Source organism: Ursus arctos, unplaced genomic scaffold, assembly GCF_023065955.2.
Source record: "Ursus arctos isolate Adak ecotype North America unplaced genomic scaffold, UrsArc2.0 scaffold_4, whole genome shotgun sequence".
Taxonomy (NCBI): Eukaryota; Metazoa; Chordata; class Mammalia; order Carnivora; family Ursidae; genus Ursus; species Ursus arctos.
The window spans coordinates 66,333,705-66,354,772 of NW_026623056.1; the positions used below are offsets into that span (position 1 = coordinate 66,333,705).

Consider the following 21,068-nt stretch of genomic DNA (forward strand, 5'->3'; position numbering starts at 1 on the left):
TCAAGGTTTAGTAATGAGAAACCATATAAAATGTTTGTTTAGGCATGTTAGGTTACTTATTTAACCATGTGTGAATTTCAGTTAATTTGTGGAACACGGTTTTCATGAGCATTTTTAGTGCTTCCTGATTATTACCAGGGTTGGAGTGCTACGAAAACATAACATTTCCTGGAGCACTTCAGCATTTTCATTTATAGGAAAGGAAAGGATCACAGAAGCAATAAAAACTACATTTCAAATAATTTCATTATTTTCTTACATATAATTTGATTCTTCTTTGGTTCAGATATTTTTTCGCTTATCTTTTAGACTCCTTTCAGGCTATTATCTCTGATACAATCTTTTAAATAGCTATAGAATTTTTTCCCCTTTTAGTTTATGGCTTAAATAAATACATATTTAATACTAATGGGCTGTTTCATGTTAATTAATTGAATAAAATAGTAATGGAACTATTAGACCAAGAAGACTTTGGGTTGTATTACACCCAATAATCGTAAGATTTCAACTAAATATTTGGCACAGCAATCGTGGCATTTTTTTCTACAAGACGAGGCATTTGAAGAGAATTGCAGAGATCTGAAACATTATTGTTCCTCAGCTATGCCAACAAGTTAAAGTAGAAGTGATCTAAATGTATTCCCAACACATCGATTTGGTTGACAAACCAAAGTAAATGGTGCTGAATCCTTAAAAGTTCGCATTATCACATTCATTCATTGTTGGTGGAAGTGTAAATTAATGTTGTCTATGGAGGAAAACTTGCTAACATTTGCTATGGAGGATAATTCATCCAACATATAAAAATTAAAGATGCAAACACCATTTACGCCAGCAATTCCATTTCAAGGAATTGAACATATAAAAATGTTCTACATTCAAAAGTATTCATTGCATCATAGTTTGTGGCAGCAAAGGATTGAAAGCAATCTAAATGTCTATCAATAGGGGACAGTTGAAATAAATCATGGTTCACCCACACAATGGAGTATTTGAAGACATTAAAAAAATGAGGTCGTTCTATATGTACTGATGTGGACTGATCTTTAAAGTTTATTTTTTTTTTAAATTTGGTTAATTTACTTGAGAGAGAGAAGGAGAGAGCACACAAATGGAGTGGAAGGGCTGAGGGAGAGACAGCAGACTTCGCGCTGAGCACAGAGCCCGATGCAGAGCTCCTGATGACCTGAGCTGAAGGCAGATGCTTAACCGACTGAGCCACGCAGGTGCCCCTTAAAGTGTATTTTTAAATTAAAACAGCAAGCCACAAAACTGTGTGTATAATATGCTCTAATTTTAATGTAAGCCACAGAGAGAGAGAGAGAGAATCTATTTTTCTGTTTATCATCTATGTATTAGTCCAGGATATATAAGAGATTCAAAGCAATGATTGTTTCTACTAGGTGAGTGGGATAGGAATACACACATTTTTCATACTAAATCTTTTTGCATTTTAAAGATATTTATCATGTAAATGTACTACATAAATAAATATAAGAAATAAAATTTTAATTGCAAATAATTCATTTCCAAAAGTATGCCACAATATGAAAGGGTATGGATTAAGGCAGATATAGAACAAACGACCATATCCTAAAGATTAAAGCATTGTGCATTACGAACATTTAGGGCATATCCTCCCAGTGGCCTCTCATTTAGTTCTTTTATCCAATCAGCTATATTTTATATCTTAAACTTTTGCAGCCAATGCTACACTTTAAGATTTGATTGTGTTATAGGCCTTCTCCTCCCAAAACTGCACACATGCAAACATCCACAAATTTGCAATAAATCCAGGGGACTTATTTATTGTATCCACTCCAAGGCTATCCATGGATCCCTAATGCTCCATGAATCTTGGGATAACAGTCCCTTGTTTGAATAATGACATAAATGTAGAAATCAAGTATCATTCATTTCATTCTCAAATCATGTATAGGAATGACTCTAATAGTCACTTTGGACAAGACTTTAAGAATAAGTACATGTATTAAATTGAAATTTGTGATTATAATCTAAGCCCAAGTAACTTCTGAAAAACAATACATTTACAGTCCCAAGTGGCCATCTTACCAACTTCCTTTTAGTCATTCTGTACCTTGGCAACATTTCTATCATCACTGAAAAATGTTTAAAAATATAAGCTTGAGAGGAGAAAAAAAATCAACACCTAAATATTAAGAAAGTGTTACTACAGTCCAAGAGTTAAAGAGTAACAATATGGAAGTTGTATGTTTTTAAAAAGATTACTTGATACTAGTTTCAAGAGTGTGATGAGGCCTGATGTTATGTTAAGATATAAATCTCAATATATATATTAATCCAGAAATAAACAGTCTTGCTTAAAAGAGTCTTACCTAAAAGTCTCTTAGATACTACCTGTTTGAATGCACACAATTCCTTAACAATTACTCTAAATTAAGTAACATATATTTCATAGGAAACAGCTGATAATGAATGCTTTTATGTACATGTATATGGACTTTCTTTTAGTATTATATTTGCTATAATCATGACACTTTTAAAATAATAGTAGTGAATACAACATCAACTGCTAAGTACACAGAGTACATAGATGTATTTGCTAATGTAAATTTTATAATTACTACAATATAAAGAAAGATATTAATTGCACCACAGATATCTTGTTCTTAACACAATATCACTGTTCTCTCAGATTGGGGCTGTGTATATGGAGGTTTACATCAGTTATTTTTATGTGTTTATTTGAGCTTCTCATTTTCTCTGTCTTAAAACATCTGAAAAGTAGCCTAACATCTCTTTCCTTTGACCTCTTCTGACAAATTAAATATTCAACAACCCTGAAGCATCCATTACCCTTGAGATGACATCATGATCTCAACAACACTCCTTTAGGCAAATCAACATAATTACCACACATCTAGAACATACAGAGATTCTTCTTAGACAAGGCAGTAAGAGCTTCTGCTATTAAGAGGTCAAGATTAGGTTTAAAGGGTGCAGGTCTTAGATTCAGCACTTTACTTCATATCTGGGTAACAAATATAATTTCCCTTTAATTAATAAATGCAGAAAGACGAAGCTATGAAATCCATATTTATAGGGTATGATGGGAAAGAATATTCTATAACATCTATTTTGGATATCAAAGCATTTATCAAAATACCTTTTCCCCCCAGTTTTTTAAAGGAACAAAGGGAGCTGATAGGTAAACTGAAGCACTTCCTAATAAGTATCCCATTTAAGGGGACAAAGGGATGTGCTCACTCTTTATCGATGATAATTTTACTGGCGTATCTGATTATACAGCTAGAAATCTTAATTCAGGTCTTATTTGTAGTGGATCCCAGATATCCTAATGAGTATCTGAAAACAACAATAAGAGCAGCAATAATATTCACAAACAAGCCCTCACAGAGAATTTGTTATGTGCCAAGCAATATTCTAAGTGTTTTTAGATTATTTAGTCCATTTGTTTCCTTACAACCACCTCACGATGGAGGTAATACTATTATTCTTTTTTAAAGATGTATTTATTTATTTTGAGAGAGAGAGAGTGAACAGGAGGAGAGGCAGAGGGAGACGGAGAGAGAGAAACTCAAGCAGACTCCCCGCTGAGCACAGAGCTTGACTGGGGGCTCAATCTCAAGACCCTGAGATCATGGCCAGAGCTGAAATCAAGAGTCAGATACTTAACCAACTGAGCCCCCCAAGCAGCCCCAGAGGTAATATTATTAACTCATTTAGAGCTGAGGAAACTGAGGTGAAGAGGGATTTACTTATCTTGCTCAAGGTCACAGAGCTTGTGGAGAATTTAAATCCAAACCAAGGAAATTTACACATGTAAACACAACTAAACTACATTGGACATTAAAGAGATGTTTTAAATCACCTTATTTTATTTATTTATTTTTTTCCAAAAGAAAGATTACAAGACTGGAAGGGTGATAATTATCCATGATATCATCCAACAGGTATTTCTTATTTACTGTTAGGTATTGTGGTGGATGCATATAAGAAAGATATGAATGAAAACCTAAAAGCTAATACAAAGGCAAGATTTTTGAAAATGCTCTATTATTATAAATAGTGTCCACTTATATCAAGTAAGAAACTTAAAATATATAAGACAAAGAAACTTTCAATTGTTTCTGTGACTCTCATCTATATAGCCTTATAATGTTAGTGGTTATAAGGGTATATTCAAAGCAGTGTTACTTGACTATTTTATGACTTTACTCTATAGTTTATTTTTCTTTCTCTCTATTAATTTAAGTCAAATCAATATCTCAAACAACTTCCCTGACCCATTTCTATTTAAAAGCCTCTGAAGCCTGCAACAGTCTGCTCTTCTGACTAACCTTCAGATTCTCTATCTACCATGAAGCCTTCCCTGAAAACTTACATACCAATGACTTTAAAGTATGTGATTGAAAATACACACTTGATATCAATTATGCCCAATTGCATATTCAACTTTTACTGAAATTTTTAGGTATTATTTCTTGAAGGCTAGTAGTCTGATTTAATTTTTTCATCATTCCAAGCAGCTCTACCCAATATAATTTTCTTCATGAAGGGAATATTCTATAATTGTGCCATACAATATAGTCGGCACTAGACACATAATGGCTATAGAGCACTTGAAATGTGACTAGAGAGACTGACAATTGAATTTTTAATTTTATTGACTTTTAATTAATTTAAATTTAAAGTTAGTCACATGTGGCTAGTAGCTGCCTATTAATAATGTACATCTGTAGGGATGTATGCAGAGCAGATATTTAATAAATTCTGAGGAATAAATGAATGAGAGAATGCATACATACACAAAACTTCTCATGTTTGTAAGAAATATCTATCTGTACCCAAACTTTCATTTTCAAAAGTAGGACAGACCATTTATGGAAGCAAACCTTCTAGAGATTTATAATCTTAGAATCATAAAGTGAGCCAAGGAGGATAGTCTAGATCATTCAGCCATCCAAACTTTACTTGACAAATGAGACAACTGAGTCCAGAGAAGACAAGTTTCCTTTTTTCAGAGCCAAATTGTGAAGAATCAAGGACTGGAGCTCAAGTAGTTTTGTTCTTAGGGCAATAATATTTGCCATAATATCCTAACATTTTATGGGTAATTAATCTCTGTATATGATCTTCCCATGAGACTGGAAGCTTAGTCTAGTGTTTTGTTTTGGAGTTGCCTGGAAGCAGAGATACCCTGAGGCAAGGATTAGAACACAGGTGGTTTACTTGAAAGGTATGAAGAACACCAGAAGGAGAGTGACGTAGGGAAGGTTGGGTAATAATAAAAAGCATTATCAAGACAGATACTATGGACATTAAAAATCTGGATATAGTTTAAAATGCACAGTTTAGAGTTATTCCAGTTTGGCAAAGGGAGGTGTCAAATGAGGGATCTGGAGTATTTATTTGTCTGCTCTCATCAGTCAACACTCCCAGGCTTTTGGAAATCAGTAGATCTCAATGATGAAGCAAGGCCAAAGACATATCAGTGGGACGTCTCCAGTTTGTGCTCTTGCTCTCTACTTAGTTTTTAGTGCAGACTCAAACTACAGTAGTTGTTCAATTACTAAGATTATATATAGTTCTTTCCATCTTTAAATCATGGAATCTTAATGAACAAAGACCTTTTGAAGATAAAAATACTTTGTACCCCAGGAGCTAATGTAGTGTCTGGCACAAAATAAGTGATTTCCAAATTAGTGTCATAACTTAATCTTGTCAACATAATAGACAAAAGAACAACATAATATTTTGATACTTTACAGCTCTTACTACTCTCAGCAGTAAATACTAATTGATTGTCAACTACCTATTTCTAAATAATTGTCATACATCAACTCATTATTCCTCACCGCAATACTCTGTTAAATATACTAGTTATTACTATATCATACTACCACAAAGCATAAATAGGTTTTTATGTATTTTCTTTTAAAAAACATATATACATTATGACATTTTCAAATTAGTATTTATAATTTAATGCATTATTTTTAACTCTAACATGGAAGTTCTTTTATATTGGAATCACTTTTGGTTTTAAAACCTGGAGATGGAAGCTTAAGGACTTTGGCTTCTCTTACATATTATTATGTTTAACATTAGCTGCAAAATTAGTTGTTTTCTGAATTATACAATGCAGATATGGCCATGAAAGAAAATCAGAGTTTAGGAGAACACATAGAGTTGGAAAAAATATATACTACTTCTCCTCTTAAGTTTATTTTTCCAACGAAGAGTTTCCAAAGCACTTGTTAACACCACCTACAATACACACTGAGCTCCTATTAGATACGGTAGATGTGATGCCTACTATATTTCCTTGACTTTATTTTACTTTTTGAAGAAGAAAATCTTTTTATTAATCACAACATGAAATTGACATGACATCCCATTAGGATTGAGCCAGGATAAATAATGCTGTTATAGAATTTACATTCTTCACATCCATTTCGGGGGGAAATATTACATTATTAGGGCTCTTTTACAAGGTTTTTATGGAATGATTTCAGTAAACCTTTTCTTTTTCAATAGTAAATACCAATATATAGTCTCAAATTGTGCTAAAAAGTAGTCAGTAAGGCAACTATAAAATCTCTAATAACAACTGGCAGGATTAGGACTATTCTGTTAAACATTAAGAACCACATTCTTGTTTTAGCTATTACATCAATGCACCTTTTTCATTGGTAAGGCAACCGCTTGCTGGGGGTACTATGATGATTAGCAAGTTTCTTCAGTTATAGATGCTTGCTTTGTCAAGACTAAATTAAGTTTCTGGGGCGCCTGGGTAGCACAGTTGTTAAGCGTCTGCCTTCGGCTCAGGGCGTGATCCCAGCGTTCTGGGATCGAGCCCCGCATCAGGCTCCTCCGCTGGGAGCCTGCTTCTTCCTCTCCCACTCCCCCTGCTTGTGTTCCCTCTCTCGCTGGCTGTCTCTATGTCATATAAATAAATAAAATCTTAAAAAAAAAAGACTCAAATGAATTTCCTTTCCCAGGTTTGCTCTCTTTTGGAGTAGAAGCAAATAGCTTTGTGTTTTGTATAGAGGGAGGCTAATATTTTGAAATTCAGCTGTTGTAATCTTCTGGTAATTTAAAAGAGAAATGAATTATTATAGGAATAAGTTTATGAACTACTCTCAGTTTTAAAATACAAGGCTTCTGAATAACTTCTCGAACCTACCTTTCCATTCTGGCACACGACTTGGGAAACCCAACACGTGTGATCTGCATTGCAGTAATTCTTCTATCAGCTACATTTTGCCCTCAGTAAGGGTTAGAGTTGTGGTTTCAAACAATTTCTGCATTGGAAGCATCTTTAAATTTTTTTTTTCACTGAACTGAGATTTTTCTCACGTAGGTGCCAATGGAAGGCAATGTAAACATACAGATATATACATTTGCATACCCATGTGGGTGTGTATATACGTCTTTGTAAAGCAGATTACTTTTAGGGCTCCTGGGCGGCTCAGTCTGCTAATGGTTTGCCTTCAGCTCAGGTCATGATTCCAGGGCCCTGGAATCAAGCTGCAGGTCAGGCTTCCTGCCCTGCTCAGCTGGGAGTCCGCTTCTCCCTCTCCCTCTCCCTCTACCCCTCCTCCCAGCTTGTGCCCTCTCTCTCTTTCTCAAACAAATAAATAAAATTTTTTTTAAAAAGTAAGTTACTTTTACCATTAGAATAAAACTAAACTACAAGGACCACTCTGCGAGGACAGGTTAGTCTTCCTCACAACTCCTCTAGGTTGAGGAAGGCATGTACAATTCGCCAAGGGACGTGATGAGGCTGTGGTAAGTCTTTTCATCATGCGTCAGCCCCGCCTTGGCAGGTCTCACCACCACAGCGACATGCACATCCACTTCCTCAAAAGCACTGGCCTCTAGAGTCACGTCCTTCAGAAACAAGATATTCTTGGTTGAGCACCCACGGCTGTTTGCAATCTTTCGGTAACTCTCACTCTCCACTTTGTATCCAATCTTGGTATCAAAGTGACCATCATCAAGCTCAAGACTATCTCCCTTTGTAGAATGGCCGAATGACAGCTTCTGGGCCTCTAGACTCCCTGAGGATGAGATACACACCTTCATTCCAGCCTCTGTCCCTTTCCTGACTGCGGGAACTACATCTTCAAAGAACTCTGCTTTCCTGCCCCCCCAGATGTGAATGCTGCTCTCCACAGATGGCCCTGCAGCTGTTTCCTCGCCCTGGTCTTTCGGTCCAGAGACATCTGCCAGCACACGTTATCCACCATGGCTTGGATCATCTGCTGCAGGTCATCTGCTCCATTCCCAGATGTGGCAGATGTTACCAAATGGAAACTGTTGATATGCTTCTCATGAAACTAATAAAACTAAAATAGTTAGATACATTGGGGCAGTGTTTTCTGGAGCTTATACCAGGATAGCTTGTTCAGCTGATTGCACACATCTCTTCTCACGACCACGTTCAGTGAAGAGATTTCATGTTGGTCACCCGAAATTCATCATGGTGGGAGTATTCACACCATGGAAATCATCAGTGTTACAAATCAAGTTGCCCCCTTCTCCATCCTGTCGTTAAACATTAAGCAGCACCATTTGCAGGTACGCCATTAGGTGGCAAAGACTATGAGGCATCCCAGAACTCATAACTAATTTAATTCAACACCAGATTTATGCATAGAAGCACTTCATTTGCACAATACATAATAATTAGAGGACCAAAGTGTTTTGTCTGAAACCCACATGAATCCAAAGATGAAGTGTTGCTTTATGTAATACTGGTTCTACGCTACAGCATGAGGAAGTAATGATGGAGACTAGGAGTGTCCAGACTGATATTTTTTTTGCAACTAAATCTTTTTTTCTTTAATTCTGGGACCATCACAATGTTTCCAATTTTTATTCTGTTAATGAAATCACTCAAAAAACCTCTTGTCATCTCTCATCTTAATTTCGTGACTGAAAGAACATTTAATACTAAGAAAAGTAAAATAAAAATAAAAATATATAATCTCTGAATACACTACAATTCATCCTAGGAAAGAAAACTTTGCAGTCTTACATTACCATTTACTACATATTAGTACAAGCTTTGTTACAAGCTGGCTGAGTACTTTGGAACGTGCACATGATAATTATATTAATTTTTCTTAACAATCAACCATTGAAAGAAGAATATTCTGGAAAAAGAAACAGATAAAACGGAGCTCTGAACCATGGTGAGAGAGTTTCAGTTGCCAGACAGAATACCCAGTTGCACTGACAAAGGTCACAGAGCGTCTATAGCTCTCCCAGCTGAGGATGACTTTTCAGGTTATCTAAGTTCTGGCTTCCTTCTCTAAGCTCACTCAAGTACATTTCTTATAAGAAACATTTTTTCAGAATTACTTTTATACACAGAATATATGGCAATCTGCAAATACAATTATGTTGTCTCCTTGCCAGTTATCTTTCATTAAAATTAATAGTCATTTTGATTCATCCCTTAGTCTCATGTACATTTCACTGAGTGTGATACTTTCTGTGTATTGGTAACATGCAGTTTCAGAATGAGCAAAATGAGAACCCTATCTAGAGACAAGGTAAACTGAGTTAAGCCTGGCCTGATCCACCTGCTTTGGTAGCTGGTCTGGCACATCCTGGGTTCAACACTGCACTGTGGCCTTCAAACTACGATAAATATTATTTCAATGTCTTTAAAAATGTTCATTTATTTTAAGTGAGATTAGAGACCATTATTCCTCATGTAATTACTTCTAGAAAACTATTGTCAATGTATTTAAGTGTTATTTTTCTATTTCTGAATATGTAACAGGAACAGTGTGGGTGTTATGCTACATCTTCTTCTAATAAAAAAAAAGATACATGAGAAAAAACAAACCCTTGTACAGTAGTAAATCAACTTAGTAGACACAACCAAGTGTGCATTTGGTATATTTAACAAAGCAGACCAATAGCCCTAAATTAACACTGAATTTGCTTCTGTAAAGGAGAATTATTATTGACATTTCCAGCTTGTGGGGCCACTGAGAGTGAATAAGTTGATTGTTGTTCAATTATTTAATTAAGTTCCAGGAAAGATGTGAATCACAAGGTCTACCAGCATTAGCACTAAATTATAGAAACAGACCAGTATTGGTCAAAAAGCGGACTGCAATGATCACTGAGAATATGTTATAGATTGACGGTCATTGTCTGCCAGTGTATTGACAAGGGAACATGCAGAAAACTAACTTTGAAGTTTTTAATTATAATGACTTTAAAAAAGAATAAGGAATCATGAATAGTTCATTGAGCTAAGCATATAGCTTATTTTAGCTTATATGACCTCAGAAGAGCCACTAAATAGGTACAAACATAAAGAGCAAAAATATTCTCAAACCACTTTTGGCCCAGACAACATAATGAGTATTGAGAATAATAAGGTGCCAGCATCAATAGTAAATCGAAGTACAATAGTCCCCCTTTATTCCTGGTTTTCATTTCCATAGTTTCAGTTACCTGTGGTCAGCTGCGGTCTGGAAGCAGATGATCCTCCCTCTGAGGAGGAGAGATCCATATAGGTCAGAGTAGCCTAACGCTAGGTCACAATGCCTGCATCATTCACCTCACTTCATCTCATCACGTAGGCATTTTATCATCCCACATCGTCAAAAGAAAGGTGAACACACAGGGTGCCTGGGTGGCTCAGTTGTTAAGCATCTGCCTTCAGCCCAGGGCTTGATCCCAGGATCCTGGGATCCTGCTCTGCTGGGAGCCTGCTTCTTCCTCTCCCACTCCCCCTGTTTGTGTTTCCTCTCTCGCTGGCTGTCTTTCTCTCTGTCGAATAAATAAATAAAATCTTAAAAAAAAAAAAAGGTGAACACACTACAAGAAGGTATTTTGAGAGACCTCATTTGCACAACTTTTATTACAGTATATTATTATAATTGTTCTATGTTATTAGTTATTGTTCTTAATTTCTTACTGTGCCTAATTTATAAAATAAGCTTTATCATATATATATATTTATATTTATATGTCATAAGTATATATAGGTATATGACATATATATTTATATAACATATATATTTATATATATATATGAAAAAGCAAGGAATATACACGGTTTGGTACTCTCTGCAGTTTCAAGCATCCACTGAGATCTTGGAACAATCCCCTGTAATTAAGGGGGGATTACTGTATTGCCTCTTCAAACTATCATTTGGAGATACAAATGTGGAAACACAAGAAATCCATTCATTTTCCAGGTTTTTAGATTTCTAAACATCTTAAGATGTTTACCATATGTACATTATGAACACAATCCAGCTAGTACAAATGGTAAGAAGGTCTGCATGGTGAAATTTGGACAGAATATCATATTCATTGCAACAAGCTGTAAACAATCTACATAAAATATTTCTTTCAGGGACTGGTATATGTGCACAGAATAACTATTCTGTTAATTACCAGTGTGAAAGAATAACTCCTTTGTTAATTCCCAGTAAGGTATATATGTGTATCTAGTATCTAAATCTGTATCTGTATCTATATCTATATATCCTATGATCAATTGCATCTATCATAGAATGACAGATGTGACCAATTAAGGAAAAGCAATAGATTCAATACAAATTTTTTCTTAAAGGTTTTGGTTCCATACCACAAGCCAAAAGTCATCACTAAATTGGGATATATTGCGTTGTTTCAACCACCAATGGGTTACAGCACAGAGCCATAAGATTATAGGCAATGTGTTGTATTTGATTGCTCACTGTCAAGTTCAGGTGACATAAGTCATGTTCCACAATGGTTAGTTCCAGATCTACTATTAAGAATTTTTATCCATGACTTTGATGATTAAATTGGGAATATGATCATTAATTTTGCAGATAAGATATGGAGAGTGACATCTCCAGCACTATAGAAGAAAAGAATGAGAATATAAAATAACCTTAAAAAATTCTACACGTTTTCAGAATTAATTATGATAAAATTCAAGAGGAACAAATAAAGGTCATTGTAGTATTTGAAAAAAAAACGGTTAAGGGAACATAAAAGTGAAGAAATGTTGTCTATGTATAAACATGTTTGAAGAAAGTTTGAAGCACCACAGAGAAAGGAGTTAAAAAGTCAAATATGGGTACACAATGTATGTTAAGTTTTAAAGAGAGCAAGAGACTTAGTAACTTGAAGGAGGTAATAATAGTATGATGCTGTGGACAAAGGATTTGGAACAGGAGACCTGGGATTGAATCCCAGTTCCATACTTACTAACCTTGAGATCTCAGGTTAAGCCATTCTATATCTCTGAATCTCATTCAAAAAAATGGAGATGTTAATAATATTTAGTTAAACTCAATAAAAATAATTGGGGTAATTTATGTAAAAATACATAGTAAATTTTAAATCACTATATACTACTTTTGATTTTTTAAAATAATTTTTATAAAGGTAATCGTCTCTCAAATTACATTTTATTCACATTGTATAGAATTTTCAGAAGCTTTAAACATGTTAAGATTTTTATATAACATACCCTATCAGAAGGGCTTAAATCCCATTTCATTTTTTAAAACATCCTAACTATAAGATCATTTCTAGAACGTAGATGAGAAGTTAAGCATTTTAAATTGCTAAAAATCCCCAAAGTTGCATTTTGTTAACTATGGTATTGCAGTTTTAACTCTAGTTTTAAGCCAAGGTTATTAGATTCTGGCAGGCTATGAAATCTTTGATTTCCTAAGTTAAAAAAAAATACAGCTATATTTTCATGAATCTGAGAATGTTCATATAAGGTCCAGACTACAATTTGGACATCGTCTAAAAGATCTTTCAGCGGTGCCTGAGTGGTGCAGTCAGTTAAGTGTCTGATTCTTTGTTTTAGCTTGGGTAGTGATCTTGCAGTTGTGAGATGGGGTCCCACATTGGGCTCCACGCTCAGTTTGGAGTCTGCTTGAAAGTCTCTCTCTCACTCTTCCTCTGCCCCTCCTGTCTGGGCTTTCTCTCTCTCTAAAATAAATAAATAAATCTTAAAAAAAAATCTTTCAGAAGGCCTTCCTTCTTGGTTTAATATTTGGTCTTTTCTTTCTCTTCTCCTTCTTCTTTTCCTTCTTCTCCTTCTCTTTCTCCTCCTCCTCTTCCTCCTCTTCTTGCTTCTTCCTTTTTTTTCCTCCTCCTCTCCTCCTTCCTCTTCTTCTTTTCCTCCTCCTTTACTTTCCTCCTCCTCCTCCCTTTTCTCCTCTCCCTCTCCTTCTCCTTCAATTTGCTATTCCTAATTCATTGTTTCTACTATCCTAAAGCCTCTACTCTGTTGATCTTTCTAATGAAGTAAATACATCTTTATATTGCCAGTGCACTAAGGCTTAGATTTTTATTTCTCCTTTAGTCTTAGGGAAAAGAAGGAGACATTGGTGGAGAAGTCAAATTTATAGATTGAATGCTGAGAAAGGAAAATAGAATCCTATACAAATCAATGGCAACTTCTGCTTTCCAGAGACACAGATAGCTTTATGTACATAGTTGTAGGCATGTTATAAGGTATATGCAATTGGAACCCCAAAATCCTATTTGGATAAAACACTTATGGAACTAATGGGATCCAGGTGTAAGTAAGGCTCAGAGAAAAACTGCTGAGGAAAAGGCAGATACTTCAGCATATAATGTTAAATTCAATAATTTAAGCATTTTTCTTAAAAAAATCACACACACACAAAACTATTCATGGTTTTCACTTACTACTGCTCCGTGGTCTGAACCCCACAGCCTTGATGGGAAAAATCATTTCTCTTGATAAGGTAGTTTAATTTGCATACGTGGTTTACTACATACACAGCTCTTTCTATATATCCTGATTTATTAACGTGAAAATTTCACTGATCCAGATGAATTTGTATTAAAATTGCTTGGTAATATGAAACCTGTTCAGGAAGACTAGATAACCATATTATATTCCCGAAAGATTATACTATCATTTATAACAGTTGGAGCCAAACTAACTCGTATTTACTCAATTGCAAACAATGTTACATGAAGCATTTTAACCCTAAATAAACATGCTATTTATACAAACAATGTAAAGTGTTGGAGAAACAAACAAACAAACAAAGATGCCAAAGTCCCTTAGCAACAAGGAGCCAGAATACTTCTAAGGAAATTAACTTCACTAAGTCAATAAAATAACCTAAAACCACTAAATGTGTAACTTCTATATTTAATAAATGATACAATTCAACAATTCCCCCATATTTTCTACACCTGAAAGGATATCGGATCTTTTGTTTTTCTTTGTTTTTCTCCTGCAATCAAACTCTTCTTGCTACAAGATTAGGGTATCCTAAATCTTCCCCTATTCTCACTATACAACAAAGTTACGTCCAACAAAAGCATAGCTTTTTCCTGCTTGTGGTTTCTAGAACAATGCTTTTAAGATATTAACGTACAGACCATTCACCTGGGGATCTTGGAAAAATGCAGGTATAATTCAGCAGATCTGGGGTGCGGCCCCACATTCTGCATTTGTAATAAGCCCCCAGATGTTGTTTATTCTGCTCTCAAGTAGCAGCAAGGTCTTAGACACATGAAGAAGGTGTATTCCACCAAATCTTTAAACCATCACAAAAGTTTTGACATAAAAGTCTTGAAAATCTCAATAGCTCAATAAGAATACAAATAGAATGTAGTGGGAATTACGACTGTGTCCTCAAGAAGTAGCTAAGGAAACTGAACTAAGGAAACTGGCACTAACCACAGAGGTCAATGCCCCTGTAATTCCTGTCAAGAGGAAGTCATGCTTCAAATTTCTCGTTAATACTCATAAAATATTTACTAGAGCAACAATGTAATGCACTATAGATGGGCTGGTACTCTGAGTCTTAGGGTGCCTCTCAAAGCTTCTTCTGGAAGCAGATTTTGAATACATAGTGATATTAATAAATACTATTTCTTTTTTTAAATATTACTATTAAAATCATCATTAAGGACAAAATTGTGAGCAAAGGCTATAATTGATGGCATAGAAAAAACAAGTATAACTAACTATAAGATACCTCTGTATGTCAAATGAAAATGTAGTAAAGATATTGACTCACCCTCCCTTGCTAGGTTAATAGTAAGCAATGTTATCTATTTTTGTTATCTTTAAATCTATGGAAAGAATAGACAGGTGGAATGAGCATTGGATTGGAGACGGAGAAGCTCTGAAGTAAAATTACCACTTGGGATCAAAACCTCCATGGCCTCTGTCCTGGAGCAGTTAAATGCAGATAAGAAGGATGAAATGAGACAACGCCTGGAAGATCCTTAGCACTGTGCCCGTGGTTGGCAACTATAATTACTAGCTTCAATTATTGGTATTGTTTTTTTTAATCAATTAGTTAATTTATACTGTATCATTAGTTTCAGAGGTAGAGTTCAGTTATCCCACCTAGTGCTCATTACATCATGTGCCCTCCCTCAATGTCCATCACCCAGTCACTAGTATTCTTAACGATCTGAGTTCCTGTGAAAATTACATAAATGAGGACGTATTTATAAAGCATCTTTAATGTGCTACTCCTAATAACCATAATAATATCTATTCCACCGTTTATTGACTACTTACATCATATCAAGCATTATGCGAAAAGCAGTAAATAATCTCTTCTAACCCTCATACACGTCCTAACTTTTATACTTTATGTAAGAATTATCAACTCCAGAAAATCACAGTGTTTTACATAAAATCCCTAGAGTTTACGCACAGCAGAACTGGTATTTCAGCTTAGATTTGTCTCACAGTTCTTGGTCGGTCCACCACAACGGTGTGTAATACTGTTCCTTTGTGATTTTGTCGTCATCTGTGAAATGCGATTAACAATGTGGACCTCACCCATTGTTTTAACAATTAAATCAAATAATGAATACTGAAAAGCCAGTACGATGCCTGACACAAAGTTAGCAGCCAACAGACAATCTCTACATATAGACGAGTAATGGCATGAATACCAGGTTTGAAATGGGTTATGCCTCCAATAGCAACAGCTATGCAAGGGTTTTCAGTCTCAGGCTTTGTCGTCAGCTTCTACTTGACCCTTTACCACTGTCTATGCAGAGTTTCCCATCATGCCATTGATTCTATGTAGCCAGATACAACATAACATTATTGTGGCAAAATAAGCATTCTGCCTTTTTGGGATTCCTGGCAGAATATTCCAAACACAACTTTCCTTTTGCTGATGCTGTTAATTGCACAAATGCTCACGTCATCTTGTTTAGACTGTGGTTTCATCCTGTTTTGACTATCATGTTGCCCTTCTGCTGGTCTCCCTGTTGACAGACTTCAGCTGGTACATATTGTGCCTCCGAGTCTGATAGGCATCAGCTGCAGCAAACAGACAACTTCTGCTCCAGCTAGCTGCAGGACACATTTGTGTACTAAATTGTACTTTGAATTCGCCTTAAGAAAATATTTTTAGATTTATGTATGAAAGATGTCCTTCCATCTTGAGCATTTAGAAATGTCTAATCCTCCTTTCTCTCATACGTGCTGAATTAAGTGGCATGAGAAAAACACCGGTGGCCCTTTCTGTTACATGTTCCTACGTGGTGCCTTTTATAAAGCTACCATTTATCTTTCATTAGCACTTTTAAGGCTGATGAGATTGGATTTATTACATGTACAGTAAAAAGAGAAGACAGGGATGTCAGAATTGTTAATGTTCTCTCCTAACAACAACAAAAAAGCCATGTACTGGCCCTCATCCAAACAAATTCCATGAATGCTGGCCAGTTTAGTACAGCTTTGCTACAACTGTCCATTCCCTATCTTCCATCGTGCTTCCCCTTTTATATTCGTGATTTTAGCTTACAGGAATTTTAAAGACCAAGTTTTAGGGACATTGAAAAATGGAGAGGAATTCTGTTCAGGTGCACAGCAGAGTGCTGGAAACATGTGGATGGATATCCGAAGCTCGATCATATGGGGTCACCTGTGTCTCTGAGTCCAGGATGTTATCACATATCTGGGATAGTACAAGAGTGTAATTGTTTCTGTCTGGTTCTTCTCTCTTCCAGTGGCTCCTGCATAGTGCTACAAGACCTTAGTTCTCTGAAATGTTGTCATTATTATGTTGTAGACATTTCCTTTTTTTTTGGCTACCTGGTTTACACCACCCCTTCTCTGTTCCTAAGCACACTCTTATTTTTGTTAGAAAATTATCTCTGCTCACTGTGTGTAGTCTTGATTCTGTGGAAATCCAGCTGCTTTCCTTCTACTACTGTAACAGAAAGGATCAGAGCTTTCTACTCACCACTTAGATATAGCTAAGGAGTAGGCATGTGGTTTAAATCCGACCCATGAGAGACATTCCCTTCAGGGACTTAGAATCTTCAGGAAGTGTCACAAAAGTAGAAAAAATAGTTGGAGTTTGTTTTCTTAATTACAGAGGCCCAAGCAAAAAAGGGGTCCCAAATAGAACATATTTATTACAAATACTCTCCTATAGTTCCTACTTCTCCTTTATCCAGGGCTTCCCAAACCCTGCCCCTTTGTCTCTAAATTTCCCTTGGAATATTTGAGCTCTGCTTACAATTATAATATTTTCTTTTTCTTATCTTAGCAAGACTTGAACCAAAAACTTTGGATGCGTGCAACACAGGAACTGTGCATGATGACATTTTTCTACTTCAGAATTTTTTTTTAGTATGACTGTCTACAGAATCAAGTATCAATCCCTTAGAATCTGGATCAGTTCTGTTCTCCAACATTGCCAGTTACTTTTACCCAAACAAATGCTTTACTCAAAGTGGACTGATTTATTCCCTTGTGCTTGTGTGTGTGTGTGTGTGTGTGTGTGTGTGTGTGTGTCTTCATTCCCCTGAATGGAATACCCAGTACCCACTCCTTCCTAATTTTTTCCTTTTCCCTCTTCTTTGAAACTTACCTATTTTCAAAGTTCAAACCAATTCCCCAATTCCTCTGTGGAACCTTTTCTTTAGTATTAAATCCATGATGACATCACCTCTGTTCAAACTTTATAACAATTATTGCTGTGTAGTGCTAATACTCAATTAGGTTCCTTAGCAGTATTAACTCAACAAATTCTTTATTTTTCCTGTGTGTGCCTTATTTCATCAACCAGGCTTCAAATTCTACCACGGATGGGTCCAAGCTTTGTGTCTCATTGAATTCCTGCAGTGTTTAGCATATTGTCCCATGAAATACTTTTATTTAATTTGCATTTTGGTACTCAATATTTAATTCCCCTTTGGATTTAGGGAATTCTTGCTGTGAGATTTTTTTTCCTGTTATATTTTCAAAAGTAATTATTTGGGTGACTACTTCCTATGCTCTGCAATTTACATGTATTAATTATATCATTTTTTCATTTTTAAAGCACTTTACATTAAAGAAAACATAGACTATGTACATGGCGGCATCCTGTTGGAATAAAGCAGAATGTTCAAATATTTAAAAAGTGACCTTAGTTTGGTGGTTTTATAAACTGATAATAGCTAATGGTTATTCAACACATATCAAGTGTCATACAATGTACAAAGTTCATATGGGGTGGGGGGAAGGTACTATTTTTATCCACTATATTTACAGATGAAGAAACTGAAATTAATGATTTTGAAGAGCCTATCCAACAATCCCCAGGTGATAAGGGGTGGAGTAAGAATTAAAAATAAGCCTGCCTCCAGAGTTCTAATACAGAACAACAATGCCATACCAGCATTGTTGCAATTTCTGGGTACAGATCAGCAAACGACACTTCAAAAATAAAAAAATAAAAAATAAAAATGCAATGATTTAAAAACTATCCCCAGTGATTATAGAGTAATTTCATTTATGTGGTGATTTATACAATGTGATTTTGACAGGAGCTAAAAAGATTGACTGCTCTTAAGACACCAAGACAGGTCCATGATTGAATACTCTAAAAGACTAGAACTATTCCTTTTCAGAACACATTCTAACTACTTAAATGCTAGACTTTCTTTTATTCCAGAAAGTATGTGGCATTTTTATGTCAAATCTCAAAAAAGCGGATTTAAACTATTTTTCGAATACTGTACATTTACATTTCATTAGGTGAAAAGTATTGCCTCTTTAGTTTTAAGAACACTGCACAGGTAGTCTGGAAAATCCTCCAAGTTAACACAAAGGCGACAAGTCAACTAAATTCAAAGTCTGATCTTCGAGTGGATCATAGATGGGGAAAAAAATGCCAAAAGATATATTATTAGGACAACTGGCAAAATTTAGATGCAGACTGTATATTAGATAGTATGGCATGAATGTTAAATATCCTGAATTTGACTACACTGTGGCTGTGAAACAGATTATACTTGTTCTTAGGAAATAACCTTTGAATTATTTGGAGTAAGGGGATATGTTGTCTGCAGTTTGCCATCAAACGAGTCAACAACAATATTAATATATTAATAACACACATGAGTAGAGGATGCTAAAATAAGCCTGGTAAAATGTTAATTTGTGAATCCAGGTGAAGGTTGTATGTGAATTAACTGCACTATTTGAAATTTTCTGTTAAGTTTGGAACCTCTAAAAACATAAAAAGTTTGTGAATAACTGTATAAAATGGTAAGAATACTTTAAAATGATTTAACTCTTTGGGATATAAAATATTTTCTACAATATCTCAACTACTTTAGTATAAATACTTGTATTTATATGAATTAAATATCCATATCGGTAGTTGATTCTTATTATTTTCTTATAAATTGCTTAATGATTAATTTGAAGTCAACACAGTGAATGCTTTTTAGTATATGCATCAGGTAGTATCTTAAATACTCTAAAAATCTGAAGTGTTTCAACTATGTATCAACTATAATATTTAGTGCAAAATAAGATTGATCTTTTTCAACTCACTTTTCCTTGGCTTTTATAAAGTTGCTTGAATGATAAACTATAGCATGGCAAATTATAGTAAAACATTGTAATAAAAATGCACTATCCAAATACAATACATGCAGATGGTAACATGTAGATGACATGAGAAAAGGCATTTTGTCGTATAATAAAACATAACAGAATAAATATAATACACAATTGCATAGTCAGATAATTCAGTACTCCACTCTTAACAATTGATAGAACATTTTGACAGAAAATGACTAAGAATATATAAGATTTGAATAATGCTATCAACCAAATTGACCTAAATGATATTTGTAGAACACTCTACCCAAAAGTAGAATAAATCTTCTTGTCAAGTATATAAGGAACATTTATTGAGATAACTGTATCCTAGTTCATAAAGTATGTCTAAATAAATTCAGAACTATTCATGACTTACAAAGTAATTTTTCTGACCACAATGGAATTAAATTAGAAATCAATAAAAGAAAAATACCTGGAAAATCTCCAAATATTTGGAAATTAAATAATATACTTCTAAATAACCCATGGGTCAAATGAAAATCAAAGGGGGAATTATAAAGTACTTGGATTATCTAAGGGAAAATAGTTACGTGGACTAAATAAAAATGAAAACACAAAATACAAGCAAAAAGCTTAACAAAATAAAGCTATTAAAAACAAAGTCAATATTTTCTCCACCCCAAAGAATTTTTTAAATAGTTAAGACTTTAGACTAACAAATTAGCACACTGTTTAAAAGTAATGAACAAAGTGTTCAGTTAAGAAGATAATAGTTCACTCATAAAAGGGCCAAAGTCAGGAATGTAAGGGCTAAAGATGGCGGTGGTGGCAGAGAATTTGTTTTTAATCTAATGTAGCACTGGGAAGAATTTAATAACTGACACATGGGAAAATCTCATAAGATATTTAACTAATAGAAACATATTAGAAACATTTCAGGCTAAACTGAAGCACAGTAGAAGATCATATAGGAAATCCCTCATTGATGGCTACCAGTATATATGTATTAATCACAACTTCAAGGTCATTTATTCATTCATATAACAAAGATATTCTGAATGACTATAATTCCTGTTCAAATAAATATTAATCAAACATAAATAATAATTAAAAACATATATTCAAATGGTGCATCAATACTAAATATAAGATATAACAGAGATTGTCCCTATAGCTCATCTATCAAATGGGCAAAGCTGATTCCAGAACT

General features: G+C 34.8%; 1 protein-coding gene and 1 pseudogene across 1 annotated transcript in view; both read right to left on the reverse strand.

Annotated features, from left to right (window-relative positions):
* The window catches only part of ROBO2 (roundabout guidance receptor 2), a 798,986-nt gene that overhangs the window by 748,327 nt on the left and 29,591 nt on the right, over positions 1 to 21,068 (reverse strand). The gene's annotated exons all lie outside the window — the stretch shown is intronic.
* Positions 414 to 11,053, reverse strand: LOC123000552 (enolase-phosphatase E1-like; annotated as a pseudogene).